This window comes from Gorilla gorilla, chromosome 11, assembly GCF_029281585.2.
Source record: "Gorilla gorilla gorilla isolate KB3781 chromosome 11, NHGRI_mGorGor1-v2.1_pri, whole genome shotgun sequence".
Lineage (NCBI taxonomy): Eukaryota > Metazoa > Chordata > Mammalia > Primates > Hominidae > Gorilla > Gorilla gorilla.
The window spans coordinates 132,789,324-132,799,580 of NC_073235.2; positions in this window are offsets into that span (position 1 = coordinate 132,789,324).

Here is a 10,257-nt window from a genome sequence, read left to right on the forward strand (position 1 = left end):
CAGTGGCCCTTAGAGTGCAGCCTCTCCTCGTTGAGTGCAGACCCAGGTAAATCTACACAGCGTAAAGATTCCTGCTCTAGGGGTTAGCAGGTTTTGGCTTTCAACTTGCCTTACTACTGGGATGATGAAATTGGCCTTTCCTCTGCTCTTGCTGTGAACATGCATCTGCGTCATTCATTTCAACACACAGGGTGGTGGAAGCAAATAGCACTCTTCTTGTTTCTGAACTGCATCTGGGGGTGGGGGGCGGTGGCGGTGGGGAGATCGGCTGCAATAGAAGCTGGGCATATAGAGACCATCTCTGTTTTTAAGACATGTACAGCCTGTTAGTCAAGCAGGACCAGAGTTTCCAGCAACTCTTTCTCTTCCTCTGCACACTGACTCTCTCCAGTGGGGGCCCACCTGTGTCCATTCTCATGGGCCTGGATTGCAAACTAATTCCAGGCTAGTGTTCAAATTGTTAAGGGACCACCATTGGGGGGTGCTGGCATTCTAAAAGTTAATTTACCAGTATCCAAGGGTTGAAAGAAATGTTGGAGATTAACTAAACCAGGAGTCACCAAATTGGGCCAAATCCAGCTTGATACCCATTTGGGGGAAATACAGTTTTAGTAGAATACAGTTTTAGTAAATGCAGTAGAAGACAATACACTTATGTATTGTCTAGGGCTGCTTTTGTGCTATAATGGCATGAAGTAGTTGCAATAGAGACCACATGGTGTGCAAAGCTGAAAATAGTTATTATTTTCTCCTTTTCAGACAAAGCTTGCCAACACCTCATCCAATCTAACCCTGTTTACCTCCCCATACAAGTGACTGTTCAATTATGGAACACCTATGATAGCTCATTTCCTAATACTCACCAGCTCTTTAATTCTAGAAGATTCCTTCTCATGTTAAGCTGTATTTGCTTTCTTTTTTTTCCCTACTACTTTATTGGAAAACTAGAGTCAGATAATCCCAAAGAGCTAGCCGGCTAGTCTTTCTTTTCTTTCTTTCTTTCCTTCTTTCTTTCTTTCTTTCTTTCCTTCTTTCCTTCTTTCTTTTCTTTCTTTCTTTCCTTTTTTTCTTCTTTCTTTCTTTTCTTTCTTTCTCTCTCTCTCTCTTTCTCCCTCTCTCTCTCTCTCTCTCTCTCCCTCTCTCTCTCTCTCTTTTTGAGACGGCATCTCACTCTGTTACCCAGGCTGGAGTATCGTGATGCGATCATGTCTCACTGCAGCCTGGACCTCCTCCTAGCTCAAGTCATTTTCCCACCTCAGCCTCCCGAGTAGCTGGGACCACAGACTCGTGCCACCATGTCTGGCTAATTTTTGTATTTTTTTTTTTTTTTTTTGAAGAGACAGGGTTTTACCTGTTGCCCAGGATGGTCTCAGACTCCTGGATTCAAGTGATCTGCCTGCCTCTGCTTCCCAAAACACTGGGATTTCAGGCATGAACCACCATACCTGGCCAAAGATTAGTTATTTCATTTTCTTCTCACCAATGATCTCTTCCACCAATCTATGAAGATGTTTGTAATTCCACCATTAGATCATTGGCAAGAAAGAAAGGAAATAATAACCTTTCAGACCACCTGACATAGGTAGTTGCCTCTTTTCTTCACACTTCAAAGTTTACCCGTATGCTGAAAATTTGGAGATTCAACTTTGTTCTAAGCAGAGCCAAATCAACCTTTGAAAGTGGGGTTAACCACACACCAGCATTCTGTTTTTAGCCCTTTGAAAGTGGTCAGCTTATAATATTATCATGATTCACACATACACGGAGTATGGATTTCAGATCTTTCTCCCAAAAAAGGAAAAATACTCAAATATAAATAATTATGCAAGGGAAGAAAACAGTCTGAGATTTTGTAATTTCAGGGTTTCAGTTAGATACTATTCCCTTTACTAGTGCTATGTGACAAATCACACCAAAACTTAGCAGCTTAAAATAACCATTTAATTTTGGGCAGGCCCGGTGGCTCATGCCTGTAATTTCAGCAGTTTAAGAGGCCGAGGCAGGAGGATCTGTTGAACCCAGGAGATTGGGACCAGTCTGGGCAACATAGTGAGACTTCGTCTTTACGAAAACAAAAACAAAGTAAGCCAGATGTGATGGTGTGCACCTGTAGTCCCAGCTACACAGGAGGCTGAGCTGCAGGGATCACTTGAGCCTGGATGTCCAGGCTGTAGTGAGCTGTGAATGAGCCACTGCACTCCAGCCTGGGTAATAGAGTGAAACCCTGCATCAGAAAACAAAACAAACAAACATTTAATTTTGCTAACAATTTAGTGGATCAGGAACTTGGGAAGGGCTCAGTTGGGCCATTCTGATTCAAGGCTTCTCATGTGGACAGTCAGATGTCAGCTGGGCTCGACCTGCAAGATGGCGCACTCTGACGGCTGGCAGCAGATGCTTTTTGTCAGCTGGGTGCTCAGCTGTGATGTTGGCTGGAGTGCCTACACATGGCCTCTCCAGCATGGCAGCCTCAGTGTCATTGGACTACTTACATGGCAACTCAGGGCTCCAAGTGCGAGTGGTCCAGAGCATGGCAGATGCATTCCTGATTGATTGAGGCAGTCACTAGCCCATGCAGATGCAAGGGGAAGGGGACTAGAATCCCACCTTTCAATGTTAGGAATGGCAAAGTCACACTGGAGAAGAGCAGGTGGGATGGAGATATTGTCGTGACCATCTTTGGAAAATGGGATTTATCACAGGTACTGTCCTGAAATTGTATTTTCTATTTCTTCAGGAACCATGGCACACCCAAAATATGACCCAACTGAGAGAAACTTTAAAATAAGTTTCCTCCACTTTCTATTCATTAGTCCTTCTCTTCTCAATTGCTTCCCACCCTCCATCCATAACAATGGTACAAATGAACTATCCTCATACTCTGGATTGCCTATAATATTAGTTCTAGACATCAATGGCAGTGTCTTTCAGTCACACTCTACTTTGATACTAAATTTATGACTTTGCACAATCATTTTATCTATTGCAAGTTGCTCAACAGTTTTGTTTTCCTGATGTTTATGTCAGGATTGGTGGACAATAGAGGGTAATTGATCATTTTCTGGAAGGGGTTTTGGAAAACTTCCAGAAGAGTGAGAGGACCCATTCCCCACCTGCCCCAAGAAAGCCACCTGACTCTGGTACTCTACATAGCGTATCTTATGCAGTCTTGCCCCTGAAACATTGCATAAGTCACACATCTGCCCTTCCTCCCTCTCTCCCTTTTCCTTAGGCCTCGCAGCTATTCTACTGGTTCTTAGAATTTTTGAATAGTAGTTTTGGAGAAAAATTTTTATGCAAAATATATAAACACATGAATCACATTTAAATATTTCCTGTACCAGCAATTCTAGTGCTTGCCAAGTTATTTAGGATAAACAGGTAAGAACCTGTGGGGAAAAAATGGATTAATTCCCGATAAGTATTTTATGCATCGTTTGTATATGACTGCCTTAGTCTGTTTTCTGCTGCTATAACAGAATCCCACAGACTGGGTAGTTTATAAAGAAAAGAGATTCAGTTGGCTCATGATTCTTGAGGCTGGCTGGAAAGTCCAAGGGTGTGATACTCAGCCATCTGGTAAGAGCCTTCTTGTTGCATCTTCCCATGGAGGAAAGTGGAAAGTTACGTAAGTGCTCAAGACAGAGAAAGAGAGGACCAAACTTATCCTTTTTGTCAGGAGCCCACTTCCATGATAACTAACCCACTCCTGAGATAAAGACATTAATCCATTCATGACAGCAGACCCTCACTCATGACCTAATCACCTCTTAAGGACCTTATCTCTTAATACCATCACGATGACAATGAAATTCCAACGTGAGTTTTGAAGCAAACATTCAAACCATGGCAATGACTAAGCTGTTTTGTAACTTGATATAATTCAGGTCTGTATAAAAATTAAAGGGAGAGGTTCCCGGCAAAAAATAAAGTTTGCATTTTTTTTTTTTAGACAGGGTCTCACTTTATCATCCAGGCTGGAGTGCAGTGGCACAGTCACGGCTTACTGCAGCCTTGACCTCCTGGACTCAAGTAATTCTCCCACTTTAGCCCCCTGAGTAGCTGGGACTACAAATATGTGCCACCACACCTAGCTAATTTTTTATTTGAAGACACGGTGTCTCACTATGTTGTCCAGGCTGGTCTTGAACTCCTGGGCTCAAGAGATCCTCCCACTCTGGCCTCCCAAAATGCTGGGATTACAGGCATGAACCACTGTGTCTGGCAGTTTGCAATATTTTATGAAGGCATTAGGAAAATGCGTGTGTGCATGTGTGTGTGTGTGTGTGTGTACTTTATGTACACCTATTCTATGAAATCACATGACTTAGGAATAATTTAAATCCCCTCACTTTTGGGAACTAGCTGTGTATTAGTATATGTGCTTGCTATGTTGTCAGCTACTCACCTCTACTTGATTCTCATCCAGCAGCGCATGTTCCCTTAAAGCCATGTGCTAGTACTTGCTGGTGTTCAGACAAACTAGGCAGCAGGTAGAAGATAAAGTTTGGGAGTCTGTCATGCCCAGTATCTAATTTTTCCATCCTGGAGTTGAAGAGCCATTTTCTCATGCTATAAATGCACCCAAACTTTATTTGCATGAAAATCACTGCAGGTGTTTGTTCAATCACAGATTCCTGAGCCCCATCTCTGAAGATTCTAATTTAGTAGTCTGAGGTGTGTCCAAGGGATCATTTACCATAAATGATTCTGCTGATCCAAGCTCTCCCAACTTACTGCCGCACTGACTCTCATGTACTCCTTCTCCTCTTATCCCAAGCTTCTATTTTCTGCTAGGTTATGCCCTAGTTGTATTAAACCATCAGAGAATGAGAGAGAGAGAAAAAAAGAGAGAGAGAGAAAAAGAAAGAGAGAAACCAAGATCTGAGGGGTGAAGACATAAACATTCTTCTCTATGGCCTTCATTTGGTTGAGCATAAACCTAATTTCTTAGCCTGAAGGACATCTGGCCAGGGGTGGAATTGGACCAAAATAAGCAGTTTATCAAATGATATGGTTTGGATATTTGTCTCCTCCAAATCTCATGTTGAAATGTAATCCCCAGTGTTCGTTGGAGCTAGAGCCTGGTGGGAGGTATTGGACCATGGGGGCAGAGCCTTCATAAATGGCTTAGCATCATCCTTTTGGTGACAGGTGGGTTCTCACTCTGAGTTTTTGTGAGATCTAGTTGTTTAAAAGTGTGTGGCACCTCCCCACGCTTGCCTCCTCTCTCACCATGTGACATGTTGTCTCCCCATCACCCTCTACCATGATTGGAAGCTCCCTGAGGCTCTCGTCAGAAGCGGATGCTGACACTATGCCTCCTGTACGGCTGAAAGAACCATGAGCCAATTAAACCTCTTTTCTTTATAAATTATCCAGCCTCAGGTATTTCTTTATAGCAATACAAGAACAGCCTAATACATCAAATGAGCCTTTCTCTTCATTCTCCCTCCACCCTCTTGCTGAACAGGCTTGGAGGTATCTGTGAAATGACTTGGCAGTGAAAACAGCCATGTCAGGGGCACATCCAAAAGGTGGGAGGAGGTAGAGCTCTCTTCCCCCAAGCTTGGGAGGTGAGAAGTTTTTTTCTACTCTTCTGAATTCAAGGGGGAATTAGGGTCATCCTAACAAAAATCTCAGTGGTCTCCAGAGCTGTGCTATTCAGACTTCAATGTGTCTATAAATCATCTGGATCTTGTTAAAATGCAGAACATGACTCTGCAGGTCTGGGGTGGGGCTGGAGATTCTGATGTTCTCATAAGCCCCCAGGTGATTCCCACGCTTCTGTTCTTGGACCACACTTTGAAGCCGGAATAAATGCCAGAGTCTCATTGGAAGAAAGCACCATGATCACTTCAGGAAGCCATGTCACCAATGGACTGTTTATGGGGTGGAGTGGGTAATTAAATAAGTTATGGAACTGAGGTATCTCAAGAAATAAGGCAGGTGAGGGTTGTCAGAGGGCCCAAGATAAGGAGAACAGGCAAAGAGAAGCAGGATGAAATGAAGGAAATAGTCTGGGATAGGAGAGGGCTAGCTTGTAAAGACGGCTTTTTACCAACTCCATTTGAAGGGCTTATGATGGAATGCAGGCACCACTCTCCTGTGGACCCTTCTCCTAGGGGTGGAGATGAAAGATTTAGCAAATAAAAAATACAGTGCCCAGAAATAATAATAACTGTCATAAACTATTATAAACGCCTCCGCACACATACACTAGAAAACAGATGGACAAATTCCTGGACACATACACCCACCAAAACTGAACCAGGAAGGAATTAGTTCCCTGAACAGGCCAATAACAAGCTCCAAAATTGAATCAGTAATAAATAGCTTACCAACAAAAAAAAACCCAGGACCAGATGGATTTACAACCAAATTCTACCAAGTGTAGGGAAAAGAGCTGGTACTATTCCTACAGAAACTATTCAAAAACACTGAGGAGGAGGGACTCCTCCCCAACTCATTCTATGAGGCCAGCATCATCCTGATACCAAATCCTGGCAGATACGCAACAACAACAAAAAATAAAACTTCAGGCCAGTATATTTGATGAACATTGATGCAAAAATCCTCAACAAAATACTTGCAAATTGAATTCAGCAGCACATAAAAAAGCGAATCCACCACAATCAAGTAGGCTTCATCCCTGGGATGCAAGTTTGGTTCAACACACACAAATCAATAAATGTGATACATCACATAAACAGAACTAAAGAGAAAAACCATGATTATCTCAATAGATGCAGAAAAGGTTTTCAAAAAAATTAAACATCTCTTTATATTAAAAACTCTCAATAAACTAAGTATTGAAGGGGCATACCTCAGAATAATAGCCATCTATGACAGCCATAGCCAATATCATATGAAATGAAGAAAAGCTGGAAGCATTCTCCTTGAAAACTGGTACAAGACAAGGATGCCCTTTCTCACCACTCCTCTTCAACAAAGTTTTGGAAGACTTAGAGCAATCAGGCAAGAGAAAGAAATAAAGGGTAGTCAGATAGAGAGTTCCCCTTCCTTACACCACATACAAAAATCAACTCAAGATGGATTAAAGACTTAAATGTAAAACTCAAAACTATAAAGTCAAGCTATCTCTGTTTCCAGATGACATGATTCTGTATCTAGAAAATGCCTTAAAAGCTCCTGCAGCTGATAAACAACTTCAGCAAAGTTCAGGATAGAAAATCAGTGTACAAAAATTACTAATGTTCTTATAAGCCAACAACAGCCAAGCTGAGAGTCAAATCAGGAAGGCAATCCCATTCACAATTGCCACAGAAAGAATAAACCACTTAGGAAACAGCTAACCAGGGAGGTGAAAGATCTCTACAATGAGAATTACAAAACATTGCTGAAAGAAATCAGAGATGACACAAACAAATGGAAAAACACACCATGCTCATGGAATAGGAAGAATCAATATCATTAAAATGGCCATACTGCCCAAAGCAACGTATAGATTCAATGCTATTCCTATCAAACTACCAATGTCATTCTTTACAGAACTAGAAAAAACTATTTTAAAATTCATATGGAATCCAAAAAGAGCCCAAATAGCCAAGGCAATCCTAAGCAAAAGCAACAAAGCTGGAGGCATCACACTACCTGACTTCAAGCTATACTACAGGGCTACATAACCAAAACAGCATGGTACTGGTACAAAAACAGACACATAGAACAATGGAACAGAATAGAGAAATCAGAAATAAGGCCACACACCTATGACCATCTGATCTTTGACAAAGCTGACAAGAACAAGCAATGGGGAAAAGACTCCCTATTCAGTAAATGGTTCCAGAGTAACTGGCTAGCCATATGCAGAAGATTGAAACTGGAACCCTTCCTTATACCATACACAAAAATCAAATCAAGATGGATTTAAATGTAAAATCCAAAACTATAAAAACCCTGGACAACCACCTAGGCAATACCATCCTGGACATAGGAACAGGCAAAGATTTCATGATGGAGATGCTCAAAGTAATCAGTATAAAAGCAAAAATTGACGAATGGTACCTAATTAAACTTAAGAGATTCTGCACAGCAAAAGAAACTGTCAACAGAGTAAACAGACAACCTACAGAATGGGAGAAAATATTTGCAAACTATGCATTTGACAAAGGTCTAATATCCAGCATTTATGAGGAACTTAAATTTACAAGGAAAAAACAAACAACCCCATTAAAAAGTGAGCAAAGGACATAAACAGACACTTTGCAAAAAAATACATATATGCAGCCAAAAAGCATATGAAATTATTTCATCACTGATCATTAGAGAAATGCAAATCAAAACCACAATGAGATATCATCTCACACCAGTCAGAATGGCTATTAGAAAAATCTAAAAAAATAACAGATGCTGGTGAGGTTGTGGAGAAAACGGAACACTTACACACCGTTGGTGGGAGTGTAAATTAGTTCAACCACTGTGGAAAGCAGTATGGTGATTCCTCAAAGAACTGAAAGCAGAACTACCATTTGACCCAGCATCCCCATTACAGGGTATATACCCAGAGGAATATAAATCATTCTACCATGAAGACACATGCACATGAATGTACATTGCAGCACTGTTCACAATAGCAAAGGCCTGGATTCAACCTAAATGCCCATCAATGACAGATTGAATAAAATGTGGTACATATACACCATGGAATACTATGCAGCCATAAAAAAGAGACCATGGCTTTGTGGGAAAATGGATGTAGCTGGAGATCATTATCCTTAGCAAACTAACACAGGAACAGAAAACCATATACTGCATGTTCTCATTTATATGTGGGAGCTAAATAATGAGAACTTACAGACATGAAGAAGGAAACAACAGACACTAGGGTCACTTGAGGGTGGAGGGTGGGAGGAGAAATAGGAGCAGAAAAAATAACTATTGGATACTAGGCTTAGTACCTGGGTGATGAAATAATCTGTACAACAAATCCCTGTGACATGAGTTTACCTATGTAACAAACCTGCACATGTACCCTTGAACCTAAAATAAAACTTTAAAAAAGAGTGCCCAGTTAAATATGAGTCTCAGATAAACAATGAATACTTTTTAGTATAAGTATGCCCCAAATAGTGCACCTCCCTCCCACCCTTTCCCCTGAGTCCCCAAAGTCCAATATATCATTCTTATACCTTTGCATCCTCATAGTTTAGCTCCCACTTATAAGTGAGAACATATGATATTTGGTTTTCAATTCCTGAGCTACTTCACTTAGAATAATAATATCCAATCCATCCAAGTTGCTGCAAATACCACTATTTTTTTATGGCTAAGTAGTATTCCATAGTGTACATACACAACGTTTTCTTTATTCACTCATTGGTTGCTGGGCATTTACGTTGGTTCCATATTTTTGCACTTGCTATAAACATGTGTATGCAAGTGTCTTTGCATCTGACGGAGGACTAACATCCAGAATCTACAAGGAACTCAATCAAATCAGCAAGAAAAAACCAAATAACCCATCAAAAAGTGGGCAAAGGACATGAATAGACAATTCTTAAAAGAAGGTATACAAATGGCCAACAAACGTATAAAAAAAAGCTCAACATCACTAGCTATCAGAGAAATGCAAATTAAAACTATAACGAGATACCACCTTACCCTGCAAGAATGGCCATAATTAAAAAATCAAAAAATAATAGATGCTGGCATGGATGTGGTAAAAAGGGAACACTTTTACACTGCTAGGGGGAATGTAAACTAGTACAACCACCATGGAAACTGTTTAGAGGTTCCTTAAAGAACTGAAAGCAGGATTACCATTTGATCTAACAATTCCACCATGGAGTAGCTATACAAAATTTTTAAAAATAAATTTTAGTGTTTTTTTTTTTTGTGGGAGGAGATGTATTAGAATAACCTAGTTCATTTTTTAAGAATCAAATTTGTTGAGATATAATTTACATATGGGAAAAAAATCACCTTTTTTTTCTCTTTTCCAACCTTTATTTTAGATCCGGGGGGATACATGCGCAGGTTTGCTACCTGGGTATATTGCATGTTGCTGAGGTTCGGGTATGAATTATCCTGTCACCCAGGTACTCAGCTGTATTCATGTTGTTGCAAAGGACACGATTTCATTTTTTTTTTTTTTTTTTTTTTTAAGACGGAGTCTCGCTGTTGCCCAGGCTGGAGTGCAGTGGCGCGATCTCGGCTCACTGCAGGCTCCGCCCCCGGGTTCACGCCATTCTCCTGCCTCAGCCTCCCGAGTAGCTGGGACTACAGGCGCCCGCCACC